Consider the following 13,166-nt stretch of genomic DNA (forward strand, 5'->3'; position numbering starts at 1 on the left):
GAAATTGTAGTGGAAGAAAGCCACGACAATTGTATTCATTAATCGGAGCTGTTCCACCAAACCAGCCATCAAAACCAGTGCCATTATTGTCCGAAAATGAACACATTATTAAAGTATTATGAACCCAAACACGATGCTTTCAGTCTGTGTCCCTGGCAATGTGTATTATGACACTGGCGGACTCGCTTTGTGTCTGTCGTCCAAGGAGAGCGAGCGGAACATGGGACGGTGGCTTTCTCTCTGACGCGAGGCCACGTGATCATAACATTAGCATTTGTTTCCGACTCTTACGCCTCCAAGGGTTGAGGAAAGTTTTATAAACCACGGGTAAGATCCTGACTCGTCCATTCCCTCCTCAGACCGACTCCAACACACATCAGGTAGGGAACCTTTCTTCCATCCAGCATTAGCTCGGTGATCTATGGTAGCGCTGGGCGAATACTCTCTCGCTTCTTTGTGAGTATATCACATGGCTTTCAGGATTCTCTACGGATACTTATATTGTTAGCGATGCATTTGAATTATAACGTTGAATAGAAAATATTTTTGTAATCTCGTAAAATGTTAGAACTGAATGTGTATATTTACATAAACGTAGAACATTCTAAATTATTTGAGGTTATTCAAGCAAGAAAAGCATCGTTTCGTTAGGATGCGGCCGAACGTTACTGTTTTATCGTTATGCCACAAAGTAGAGAAACACTGACTTCCAAGGATGTCGATCATGGATTTGTTGTTTGATATATCAGTCATGGTAAGTCGAACATGATTGGGAATTTACACTAATTTGGCCTGTATGTTACAATCCTCTCGTTTCGTTCCCTGCGTTAAATACAAATCGTCATTAAGGTATGTTTAAGATGAAATATTAGTTCTCGTCTCTGGTTTAATAGGTTGCCAAACAATCAGAATTTAATTGGAAGTGCAATTTACGATTGTTTCATGCTCGATATTTCAAAAAGAACACTGCTTCTGTTCTCAATTTCCATTGAATATCAAATTGTCTTGGAATGAAAATGTATAATTTTACAAACATGAGCTCCGTCTTGCTGTCAAAGTATGTGTTTGTCTGAAGGTAGCTCGTTAGTCGACGTGAGTGGGATCTAGAAACTGGATAAGCTCACTGGATTGGACTTAGTGACCATGAGGGGATCGGAGTCCATATTTCGTTTGTACAGCCGCTTCTTGTTTTGGTAGTTTTCTTCGGAACGAGTGTACATTGCTAGTACATGGAGTCCTCTTTCTCTGGAGGGTTAAACCGTTAATTTTCTTAATTTCGTAACTTGATGTAGTCATCGAAGCGCCTATGTTGCAAAACGCAAAGACATGAAATATGTTGGGAAGAACAACACCATAAGCTACAATCCGTTGAACTAAATCTCTGATGCTCTTTTCCTTAACAAATCGTAACTACTTCTGGAGGACAAATTGGTCACGATCTCCGATTAATCGTGCACGTATGAGAGTTACAGAAATAATACTTAGTGTATCATAGCGGCTGGCGTGGGTTACTGAGGTCCACTGCGTGGCATCTCGCCTAATCAGAGAACACATGTGGCCAACTGTTTCTACTGTATGACCAATTAGGCGCTCGTTTTCACGTATTAAGATACACGGCATAACGTTCAACCTACATGTAGGAAACATAGCATATATGTGTGTTCATTTTTGATGCAGAAAATAATTTGTTTCAGGACTTACCGCATGTAGTTTACTTAGTTTTGTAGGCATGAAGGCAAATATGGTTCACGGGGAAGATAGCTTAGCTGTAAGAAACTTAAAGACGTTCCGGATGGTACTAGAGGCACACGACACATGTCTCTGTTCACTCTCGCCATGCTTATTACACGGCAGGCTGCGGCGTAAGCACCACGCTTGGCCTGTAAGGTGGAACTGTTGGCGATGTCTTATTGATTTCATTGTGTGAGACAGTCACTCCAGGAGAGCTATGGATTAGCGCAGTAAACTGTCAAACATAGTTACAACAGCATGTTTCAAATGGTCTTCGATGGCTGTTCTTCGCGCACATAATGAGACCATTTCAATGAAGTATCTGCTATGCAGGTCTCTGGATGGTGTTAAACGCGAGACACGATCACATGTGGTGCAATCGTTCTTCTTCGACACCTATACACATGTATATATACAAGCTTGAGAAACTTAACCCAAGAAACACTTGTCTATTTCGTCATATCTTAAAGAGCAATATATGCAACCTTTTTAGGAAAACACCCAGATGTAAATAGTTCTTTTATAAAATGCCCGACTCGTGAAGAACTTCAAAAGATGTCGTTCACTCTAAATAATGTTTCATGTAAAATGTTCTGTGAATCCCTCGATGCCCCTCGTCCCATATAGATATAGGAAATGCGGATTCGATATAAGATCTCTGCTGATTATAAACGATTCTCATCTTTGATGTGTGTTTGAAGTCCAAGTGCTGGCGGTGTGTTCAAGACGTGGCATTTCGCAGGTTGTTAGCACCTGGTACAAGGCAGGACATTTGTACGTGTTAGTGACGTTGTGTTTTCACTTGAAGCATTTTTTTCAGTTACTCATGGCGAGGATTGAGAGCGTGCCGTCTTTCAGAGGTCTAAATAACGGCAATGCTTGACAATACACTAGTACGCTAGTGCGCCACACTCGACGGTTGGCAGATTGATGAGAAAGTGTAGTTCTTTAATTTTCAAAGTAATTTCAACAGTAATGCGTGATAGAGAAACATTGATTTTATCGAGAGGAAGCGTCTTTATTGACCAATACAATGGTTTCTTTCTTTGCAGTTATCTCAATAACATTATACTTTCATCCCATAAAACAACCGTACTCTACGCTCGCTACACTGTCCCTCCCACGTCACTCTGCCGCTTCCTTACCCGACCACACTGTCGTGCATTTCACCATTTGAGTGACAGTGTGGCCGCTTCTCACCTGGTACTCAACAATGCCTCTCACCGATTTTCCTCTTATCCATATTTTCGTGCATTTGTTTCGTATGGTCCATGTCGCTGTTATTTACTGATTACTGTGTGTTGTTTGTTTGTTTGGTGTCGCCTGTCTTCCACCCCCGCGATTGTCCATACTTCTATTACCGCCTGTCTTCCACCCCCGCGATTGTCCATACTTCTATTACAGCCTGTCTTCCACCCCCGCGATTGTCCATACTTGTATTACCGCATGTCATCCACCCCCGCGATTGTCCATACTTCTACTGTCGCCTGTCTTCCACCCCCGCGATTGTCCATACTTCTACTGTCGCTTGTCCTCCACCCCCGCGATTGTCCATACTTGTATTGTTGGCCCTCTTCCACCACTTCCTTCTTGCGACTGTCCACACTATTGTCTTCTTACTTAAACCCTGGCTTTTGCCACCTCTATTGTCGCCTCACTTCCGCCCCCGCGATTGTCCACACTCTTGTCGCTTTACTTCCGTTCCGAGATTGTCCTCACTATTGTTGCCATATTTCCACGCAAGCGATTTTCCTGGGCGATTGTCCAAGTTATTGTCGTCTTACTTCCACCCGCATTTGCCCTCGTGTGTTGTGGGTCTGTGCCTGTTAGGAGCTGGTGCTTGTTTCCATCCCGGGTGCGTTAGGAGATTACAGGAGATTATGTCAGCTCGGGGTGTATCGGGTCGGAGTGATGTGCAGATTGGTATTCTAAAGCGTACGTCCTTGAAGTACATTCGTTATTCTTACATGTAATCAAAATACAGTACATACTATGCAATCTGATTTGCACATCAAATTTCAGTATATATCATACTGTACATTTTTCACTTCCGATATTGTGCTACCCGTGAAGGTGCCGGGTTAGAATAGGCCTTCAGCAACCCATGCTGAGGCGACTTACGGGATCGGGTGGTCAGGCTCGCTGACTTGGTTGACACATGTCATCGGTTCCCAGTTGCGTAGATCGATGTTCATGTTGTTGATCACTGGATTGTCTGGTCCAGACACGATTATTTACAGACCGCCGTCATATAGCTGGGATATTGCTGAGTGCGGCGTAAAACTAACGTCACTCACTCACTCTGATATTGTGCAGTTTAATTAAACATCTTTCAATTCCAAACATGTTGTGCTTATCAGAATACATGTATTTTGTGTTACATTTCAAGGGTAAATATCGGTCAAATAGGCGCATGTTTAAACGCCTTTACAGTTCAAATGTTTTAAACCGAAAAGGTAGTGCTTAGGGCTATCATCTTGAACGCGAGACTAAGCTCCAATTCACCAATCAAGTCGGAAGTTACTCTGTTTCGTCAACCAGCCCTTGTCACTGGTGTGCTTCACTACCCCAGTTCTTGAACCCTCGTCATATCACCGTCTCTGATATCTTAACCACGTTTCGGACCACACATAGTGAGTGTAGAACCCTTTGTTATAAATAGTCTAATTCAACAAACCGAGTCATTAATACGTCATGGTGCCCCAAAGCAAAGCAAACGTAGTACTTTTCCGTTTTATTTATGCAGCGATTTCGATGTTGAGGTTTTGTCGCTGTGCGTATACGCTTCTTTCTGTAGGCCTCGCCGACGGTAAGCAACACACAGACACGCCGTGGACTGTTCCTGTAGATATGTTATAACATTATCTGCAAGTAAAAGCCTACAATACATCAGGCCACCCAAACACAAGCCCAGCTATCATGGGGATTTTAACTGGCAATATGATCCCTCATGTCGGATGATTATATAGCTATAAGGAGATAAATGCAGTAGATAGCATCATTAAGGGGATTTCACAGATGCAGGCTTTGCTGTGATCCCTTGTAGCGGCCAGTCAGTAGGCAGTCAGCATCCAATACGTGTCCAATACGTGTCCAGTACGTGTCCAATACGTGTCCAGTATGATGTCATACGGCATTCATTTTCCCTGCGTCAGGCCGATGATATGGGTTCGATTCCCTACAAGGGTGCAATGTATGGCGCCCCTATGTTACTAGAATATTGCTAAATGTGGAGTGAAACCTTACTCACTCATCACTTGTTCTGTAAAATAAAAGCTTCATTGTTATTGGGCGAGTTCCGACACTTGCTACAAATATATAGCGCTGTGCCGCATCAAACATAAATTTTGATTTGAATTATTTAATTTAGGGGATCTTCGTTTGCGTTAATAAATCAAGTAACAGCATAGATATGCTTTCAAGATTTACCATTCTCGTTTCTGTCTGAATGTCATAAATTTTGTTGGATGGTGTAATCACGATATTCCAGCACTATCAATCCAGAGATGGGCTTTACGAAATGTACTAATGTGGGGAAATCGAACTCGTATTTTCGGCGTGACGAGCGAACGCCACTGGGCTACCCGACCGCCCCATTAAGACGAGACCACACTGGATCTACCGGCCACTAGCCACGAGTCTTCACACCTTACATACATGTACACCCCCTATGAATCTTTCTGTTTGGTGAAATTGCTTTTAAGTCTTGCAGGTTTGGGACAGGTACGAGCAATGCATGACGTACACATGACTTACTATAACGTGTACGTGTAGGTATATCCCAGGTATATCCCAGGTACATACCAGGTACAGTGGGAATGGAAAACACCGCCTTTAGAGGAGCTCTTCTGTGTCTTAATTCATTTTATGCTGGGTACGTTGCCCCTTCGAGAAACCTACCCAGATGAATCTGTGCCGTACCGTACCCGTGCTTGCAGACATGCTACACCCGCACCACTTCACACAGCCTGAAGCTGTCAGAAGCACCCTAACCTCATCCTGTTGGTGTGACGTGGCATATGTTACATGGTCTCAGCTTAACGAGAATATCACCCAAGACAACTCATTAAGTCGTCAGTCGAAACTCATGATGTCAATGACTGAAGTGTCTATTTACGACAACATTATCTACAAACAGCCGTCATATGGCTGCAGTGTTGTTTGTTTCAGCGTGCAAAAAATATATATAGATACAAAAACACAAATAATTTGACTTGAGATTTTTCTGTTAGTCCTGCTTATCCAAATTCCACCCTATTATATTGAATAATCCGAAGCAGGACCATTTTATATCTCTAAGATTCTTCGAAATAATATTAATAAGTTTGGAACTTATATAAGGAAATCAAATTTCCTACACCGACGGAGCCTGCTTGAATATTGAGAAGGTTAATTTTGTTTGATGGAGATATGTCTTCTAAAACTGATCCAAGAATATGCAGCATTCCCAAAATCGATTTACGTTTCGCTAGATGTTCGTGTATTTTCATCCCTAAGGATCATACATTGATTCAACACCAGGACGATTTCATTAGATTGGCTCCACAATTTGATTAGTGCCCTCCGTCCTGATTCACATCTGTTTCAGTATTGACAATTCAAAATGTTCTTTGACCGCTCACATAAATGTTGAGCACAGGCTATATAAAAATGAAAATTTCAGTGGATGATTTTCAACATTCCAAAGCAGGAAAGTATATGACAAGGAACAAGCTGAATTACACTTAGTGTCAATATCAACAAGTTCACATCTTATGCATATTTAATCTAAATTCATTTGTGTCCAAGGAAAGAAGTGATATAACTATATTAACCTTTCTATTTATCTTACACAACGAACCAATTGTACTGAAGCAAAATATTTATTTGTACTTTGACGTATATTTTTATGCTGGAGGCAATCTGAAAGTTTACAGACGTCTTCCTTCTCAGCCTGTCACATTTTAATGGATGAAGATACTGCAGAGGTTTGAGCGTACGTAATGAATACTATCTGTTTACCGAAAACCTACTTACTTAACATGTCAATATGTCAATTAAGACAGCGGATCAGTTGAATTCAGAGATCCTGTGAGATTTGTTCGTAATTATACAGATACTAGCATAACTAAACCCAAGTGTTTCCGCATGCTCAGCTCCAGCGGTGTGATGTACTGGGCATACCGTGGGCGTGATGACGAAAGTGCTAAACGACCTCTTTTGTTTCTGTAAGGTGCATGGGTAAGCAATCTTATCGACGACGCCGTACTTCGCTGCGTTCGGTTGCGTCCTTTGTGGAAGAAGGATCCGCGGATCATCGGTTCAACTCACCGTTTCGTCCTTATAATGATTAGGTGTTTAGCCCAGGTGCAAAGCAAATGACATCCGCATCAATGCCCCTCAACATTTAGCTGACACGCCATGAAATACAGGAAACGTTACTGAAAGAACAACTAGCAAAGCACTTCCTAGTCTGGTGACGTTCTGCTGTTGCTGGGAGTCTGCATACCCTGGGGTGCGCAGGATGTTGGTGGTCAGGCCGTAGTCTCACCTCACCTACTAAACTATCGCCCATCCCTGGGAAGAAGATGAAGAACACATCCTTGGGCGGCTCATCTTACGGATGTAGATCAGTCTAGAACTCAACGTGACAAACGAGCATCGTTTCTGTACTCTATAGCCAACTGTCTCGAGGGATGTTCGGATTGTGTGCAAATGCATAAAGCCAGTTAGTAAGGACTGATGACCTTGACAATTAGACTTACATTATGATAGAACGCTGTAGTGACTCGAAGCAGGGCGTCATGCAAGTCATGCAACAGACACCTGACATAGATAGGGAACTTACCTTGAATCTATTATTGAAGATACATCTTTAACCAGGGGCGTCAGGTGACTTCTCTATAGGGTATCTCAGAGCAGTACGCAGGCGCCATTACATACGGGTACAATGACGTGTTACGTGGAAAATGTTACTTCCTGCAATATTCATGAGCATTGTCGTATGTCAACATGGTAATATCATAACTGTAAAGTTTTCTCTGACATGTTAATACTTTACACGTATGAATGTAAAAGCAGTTTGTACACAGAGAAAACGGTGTTCAGCGGAACTGAGAAGACATGACGTTCTTCAAATATTCCATATGCAAATACCATTCATCACCGGTGAAAATAACAATGTAGCTCCACAACTTATCTCGTTTGACCTTTCGTGTGGTGAGATTATGAACCTGAGAAACCTATGCTGGATGCAGAAAAACGGAGATCGGGTGGATGAGGTGGTACTGGGATCCTCTTGAATCACCAGGAAATAGTGATGACTACAAATGTTCGCGAAACAACACGCATGCTTCAAAGTAGCTCCAATAATAATAATAATAATAATAATTGTTTATAGAATAACACCATCAATTATATTTCATATTTTGAAAGCTCCAATTTGACACACAATACTTTCCAGTGAAGGTTTCAGTAGCTAGTGTTAAATATTACTGCAACCCAATCAGATAATGCGAACAACTAAATCGTGTTCTCCACGCTCCTTGTCCTCAACTAACGATTCTTTCCTGTACAGCTATTGTAATCCTCACGTATGTTGCTGGTGCATGGTATGTAAACCTTGTAATCTCAACAATTGTGACTGGAACCGACACGTCCAACTGTACACTTAATGTATAAACACACGTCCCTTGAGTGACATCAACACTCTAAGACCCTTCAGGAACCACAACAAACATCAGACAAATGTTTGCTCTTTGCTTTTAAGCCGATTTGTTTTAGGAGACTCTCGTTACGGAATCATATTTTATTCTTCTTATATCGTGTGTGTAAACCCTGTTCCTGTAAGAAGTGATGCTGCCCTCTACGTAATTTGTGTATAAGCCTTGTTGTGTTGCGTTGCGAGAAGAGCTGATGCAGGCTACGTATTGTGTTAGTAAGCCCTGATGTGCTGTGACGTTGGATGATGAAGGCTGCGTATTTTGAGTGTAAACCCTGTCGCGCTGTGATAAGCGCTAATGCAGGCTACGTATTGTGTGTGGTAGCTCTGTTGCGTTGTGAGACGAGCTAATGCAGGCTACGTATTCTGTGTATAAGCCCTGTTGTGTTGTGAGAAGAGCTGGTGCAGGTTACGTATTGTGTGTGTAAGTCCTGTTGTGTTGTGAGAAGAGCTGGTGCAGGTTACGTATTTCGTGTGCTCGCCTCACTACGTTGCACAAATATCCGATGTTGGCTGTGTATGTTGCATGTAAGCGCTGTTTCACGGCGCTATTAGTCGATGTCATCTTATGTCCAGCGTAACTGATCGGCAATTCATTATTCAACACTAATACATCACCCGCAAATAAGGGTCAACTGAGGTTCTTAAGGTGGGCAAGAAGCCGAGTCAAGGGACCCGATATCCCACACCGCACAGATCTGCTTGAAGTAATCTGACAATATCTATCAATAATTCAGCACAATTGCGAGGGAAGTAGTTGTATCTCGTGGCAAGTTTACGCTCGCTGATTATTGCCCGCTTTGACTCGATTGATTAACACAATTGTAGAAATTCATATGGCCAGTGTGCAATTGGGAGCAACTAGCCGTAGGTTGCGTATTCTATTTAGCTCCACAATATTAATTGTCTCTCATCCTGCTCCAGGGCAAGGCTTAATTGTTTTACTGACTGGAATGATATTGATTACGATAATATTCATACTGGCACTGGTTTATGTGCTAACAAGATAGGTTCACATGCTTGCAATATCGTTACATCACCAAAGGGTTATCACAGTCAATGTACACCTTCATCTGAAGCTTGCACTTTAACCCCTGAAATCACCTGTGATGTCGTAATCGTCATTTGGCGCAGATGTTGAGATTTTAGGAAGTCTTGATTGCAGGTTTCTTTACATTTACATGACACTGAATCATTTACATGACATTTAAGGCCCCTAAAGGCAACAATACGTCTCGTTAAGTCTGCCAAATCCACTATACAGCTGCTTAGCAGGAGATAGTAATGGCAGCCTACAGAAATAGATAATAATGGTTGAATCCATGTATCCAGCAAATTGTACTCACACTGGAGTTTCTGGAAGAAAACTTACAGTGTCCAGAATCTGGAAGAGCAAGAATTCGATACTGTTGCTTAGCAATGAAGAAAGGTAATAAAATATTTAAACATAATACTCAACTCGACATTTCCTGATATTTTACAATTCTGAAAATGTAATTGCTTGAACTATGCACCACTAACGATGCGGGAGGTGACATATTTGCAAAAGATACAGGGACCTTAGTCAACATTATATTTCCACTGACTTGGGAGGACTGAAAGAAGACACTGGACCTATGATATGGCTGCACATTGAAACTTATATAGTTGTATATAGATTGTTGTTCATCTCAGTGCCATTCCTCCACATGTTTCTGACGGTATTAATACTTCATCACAACCTGAAACATACACTCGTATTGTTCATCTTGGCAATATATATTTCAAACAGGTAACATGTTTGGGACATTGATTTATGGAAAAGGAAACTGGAGTTTAGATGTGTTCGATGATGTAATGTGTTGGCGAACACAGGAGGACGTCAGTAGATACAACTCTTTAAGACAACCCTCCTGCGACTATAAGGGTATCTTTGCAAGGGTAGTAAAGTCTTCACACATGTGTCATCATATCTTCACCTACGTGAACTAACACCTTAACGGTGGTTATCATGTCCGAGATGGCGAGGCGGGGTGGGAACAATTTCCTCTCCTGTGTGTCACTATTAGACTGCAAATATCCGGCAAGTTAATAATTTAACTATTGTGTTGAGATCCTAATTACGAGATGTACACATCTGCAGAATGATCATTCAACGACTGATGATTATTACCACCGATATTTCCACCATCTATTTTTCATCTTATTTAAGTCTCGTTTGGAAATTTGTTTCCTTTGCCTTTGATAATCAGTATGTTGTTTCCTTTGCCTTTGATAATCAGTATGTTGTTTCCTTTGCCTTTGATAATCGGTATGTTGTTTCCTTTGCCTTTGATAATCAGTATGTTGTTTCCTTTGCCTTTGATAATCGGTATGTTTTTTCCTTTGCCTTTGATAATCAGTATGTTGTTTCCTTTGCATTTGTAGTTTTTGGAAACACCAACTCACGTTCCTCTGAAAGTGTTGATCCAAAAGAAGATTATTGAACACATGTAACATGTACAAAACTACCACGTCATTACAACTCTCAACAAAGCTTTAAAAGCCGAGTTTTATAAGGCAAATGTGTTTCTGTGAATCTTTAAGTCGTTTGTCTGTAGGTTGTGCACGTGCAAGAAGAGTACGGTTGAGTTGGCGTGAACTGTTCAGGAAATGTTCGTGGACGTGGAGCTTCCTGTCCCGCTGAAACACGCCTTGTGGTATAATGAGGCACGCGGGTCCCAGCAGGAAGTAATTATCAGCACTCGGTGTTAATCATAGCATTGCTGTTGGTAGTCACGCTTTACCCTCCACCCAGAAGTCTTGAGTTCTCATTACCTGTCTGAGTAATCACTTGCGTACCATTTATCAGGTTTTTTTCACAGTTTCTGTCTTGATATTTTTACCAGCGACACTAATTACCAGCAGATGTGTTTGATGTAGAACAGATCATACGGCAACATAGACAGTTGGTGAACATGTCTTCAGAAATGGCCTTTTTGTCGGAAACGAAAATATAAAGTCGGGATTGGCTGAGGCCTTATCTAGCCATAACATGTAAACTTGCGTCCAAAAGAAACGCCACCCAAATAAACATGATTGTAAATTGCCAAAATAATAGCCTTTCTGACTGAAAACAGCTAAAACACATCCCTCGAACACAGCTTGTCAATGCCCAGTGAACTCTTACACTTGCATTTCATATATTGTGAAAAAAGGACTTACACGCGTAAAATGGAAATTGTGCCAAATGGTACCCGTGCCAAATTAGGGTATAACAGCTGATCAGGTATATTCTCATACATCATGATAAGCGATTGACAACCGGGAACATGCCTACTTTAACAGCAGAGCAGAGAGAGAGAGAGAGAGCAATCGGTATGCTACAGGTGGGAGCAACACAAGAGCATGCGGCCACCACCATGGGATGCTACCAGTCCACCTCGACAGACTTGCCATACGTCTACGATAGACTGGCAGGACTACAGACAGGGAAAAGATCGTTAGACCGAAGATCACTACCAAACGAGATGACTGTCCTATATTCATTCGTGTTTCGCCTGAGGAATCGAAACGTCACTGTGACGTCATCAAGCGACACCATCCTTGGTCATCCAGTCAGCAGAGAGACTTTGGCCTGACGACTCCGGCATGATGGTCTCTGTGCCTAGCGACCTTTCAAGGACATGATGTTGACATGCCAACACCGACGTGCGATGAACCAGGATTGTGCCACAATGGCAACAGCCAAACCTAGTGAAGAGTGAATTTTGGTGACCAAAGCAAGTTCCAGCTCTTCAAAATCTGTCCCCAAGTGAGCATCTTTAGGAATACCTGGGACGTCGTACTCGGAAACGCCAAATCAGCCATTGACAAGGATTGCTTTGGCAGCTGCCCAGCTAAAGGAATGACGTCGGAATGACTTCTTGGGTTGGCCACATCCGGTATTGATATGTGCTAGTCAGAAAGCTCCAAATCGATTCTGCGTTGGTGAACGAATACTTGATCATGCACTTCAGTGTCATTCATGTGCCATTAGATTTTTGTTATCCATTAAATAGTGTTGCCGAATGATTGCTTTTTGAAATAAGAATTTAACGTTACCATAATTGGCTTTTGTTTTATTTTAGACCAGAAAAATAATATTTGGTGGCGTTCGGTTTGGGCGCTAGTTTATATTTAGTGAAAGTAAGTAGGCGTTGACACACACCGAGGTGTACAACTGCTAACATTACCTAGTGAAACACTGAAGACAACTGTTGAAAGACAACTAGTGAAATTATTCATCTCATAATCATTTAAGTTGCAGGAAGTATTTGTGATAAATCAGTATACCCAGCAACATATATACCTGTACTGCAAACGCGCGGTTTGTGCTATGTGACAGGTCGACAGTGGATGAGCTGGCGCAACAGATGCTCACATCAATAAAGCAACAGAGATAAACACCATGAAAACGGTAATTCTTCCCAGTAGGGATAAACACTTTGAAAAGGTTAACTCTATCCAACAGGGATATACGCGAAGAAAATGCAGTTCTGTCCAACAGGGATAAGATAAAGGAGTTGTTGCTCAACAGGGATAAACACAAATATAAAGTATCTCTGCCCAACAGGGATAAACGCAAAGGTAAAACAGCTCCGCTCAACAGGGATAAACGCAAAGGTAAAACAGCTCCGCTCAACAGGGATAAACGCAAAGGTAAAACAGCTCCGCTCAACAGGGATAAACGCAAAGGTAAAACAGCTCCGCTCAACAGGGATAAACGCAAAGGTAA

At 41.9% G+C, this 13,166-nt stretch overlaps 1 protein-coding gene across 2 annotated transcripts in view; it reads left to right on the top strand.

Moving 5' to 3' along the window:
* The first annotated feature begins 201 nt into the window (after nucleotides 1–201).
* LOC137274692 (enterin neuropeptides-like) overlaps nucleotides 202–13,166 on the top strand; it is a 37,511-nt gene continuing 24,546 nt past the window's right edge. Inside the window, exon 1 of one of the 2 annotated variants that reach the window (XM_067808034.1) lies at nucleotides 202–380. The gene's annotated coding sequence lies outside the window, so the exon portion shown is untranslated. Of the gene's footprint in view, nucleotides 457–13,166 lie in introns of both variants that reach the window. The other variant, XM_067808035.1, reaches the window with a different exon arrangement.

This window comes from Haliotis asinina, chromosome 2 (assembly GCF_037392515.1).
Source record: "Haliotis asinina isolate JCU_RB_2024 chromosome 2, JCU_Hal_asi_v2, whole genome shotgun sequence".
NCBI classification, from domain to species: domain Eukaryota; kingdom Metazoa; phylum Mollusca; class Gastropoda; order Lepetellida; family Haliotidae; genus Haliotis; species Haliotis asinina.